This window comes from Chrysochloris asiatica, unplaced genomic scaffold (assembly GCF_000296735.1).
Source record: "Chrysochloris asiatica unplaced genomic scaffold, ChrAsi1.0 scaffold00042, whole genome shotgun sequence".
Taxonomy (NCBI): domain Eukaryota; kingdom Metazoa; phylum Chordata; class Mammalia; order Afrosoricida; family Chrysochloridae; genus Chrysochloris; species Chrysochloris asiatica.
Window position 1 is genome coordinate 10,715,096 of NW_006408560.1, and position 1,402 is coordinate 10,716,497.

The 1,402-nt window shown below is 45.7% G+C and overlaps 1 pseudogene; it reads right to left on the reverse strand.

The window, feature by feature from the left end:
• The window catches only part of LOC102840066, a 1,013,887-nt pseudogene that overhangs the window by 400,512 nt on the left and 611,973 nt on the right, over positions 1-1,402 (reverse strand).

Here is a 1,402-nt window from a genome sequence, read left to right on the forward strand (position 1 = left end):
ATATTATGGGGCATGCTTGCAGCTCAGCTATATGGCCATGATTGCTGTTTCTTCTTGGGTAACGTAGGGAGAAAAAGCTCCCACCTCCAGGAAAGATGTGCTATCAAAAGGACAAATAGCAAAAGATATATAAAAGTAGAGACAAAAACCACCACTTTGAAACAAAAATAAAACTGTGGCCGACTGTCCACAGGCAGTGTGTATGCATGGTAGAAGCCTCCAGCAGTGAGTAGGGGTGTCTTCTCACTCAGGCCCCCCTTTACTCACCACCGTGGAGATGCTGTGGATAGATATTGATGAGAAGTTAATGGGAGAAAGATTGTCCACTATTTTTGTCTGTGAAGGTCAGTTAGGTATCTGCATGTGTACAGCGTAATTCTCCAGGTAGTTGTGTCCATTTATGTTGGGGTTTTACATTTTGTTCTATGGTTTGTCTGTCAGGCCTGATGTGCCTGCTTTTTCTTGCTATGTAATCCTGGGTAAGGGTACCTGAACAAGGAGCTCCAGTAGCATGGTGGTCACGAATAGAGCTGCAAACTGCAAGGTCAGCCGTTTGAAATCACCAGCCATTCCAGGGAGAAAGAACTGACTCCATGGCACTCAGCCATGGCACACAGCCACCAAGGGTCCCGTACAAATCAATTTTAAGGCTGCGACCCTGAGGCTGATGTCAAACTTCTTCTTTCTGTACCATGGGAAAACTGTGGGGTCAGTGCTGGGCTTTTATTTATTTATTTTTTTGGAGGGGTGCGTACCCACCAGCCTGAGGGCATCTGGGCTGGGCAAACAAGGCACAATAGCGAAGAGAAGGAAAAAATGTGTAGAATCTCCCACACCTCCTTTTGAAAATGTCTCTGCACCATTTTCAACACTGGTTCCATGTGCTGGTCTGGCTGTAGCCCCGCCCTCTGAACTCTTCCCCGGGTGGGGTGGCTGCAGAGGGAGTCCCGTCTCCAGAGATTCCTAACTCACAGTGTTTTCCTTTATATAGTGATTTTTTCACATGCAAGTGTGGGAAACTGACATCATGGACCTTATGGTAGATCCAGAGCTCTGGTGTTGTTCAGTGAGTGCCGCTTCTGTGGGTTTTCAATCCCTCTCCCACAGAGCCTTTCCTACCTGGCTGTCTCTGATGCCACCCAAACTGGAAACTCGCAAATACCTTTTAATCATGTGTACCTCACCAGATGGAATCAAACTGACAACATCTGTGGGATGAGATGATGAAGAAATTTAATATCATCAACCAAAACAAGGCCAGGTGTTAACTGTGGAATAGATCATCAATTGCTCATACTCATATGCAAGTTCAGGCTGAAGCTGAGGAAATTAAATCAAGTCCCTTAGAGCTAAAACATGACCTTGAATACATCCTACCTGAATTTAGAGGCCATCTCAAGGA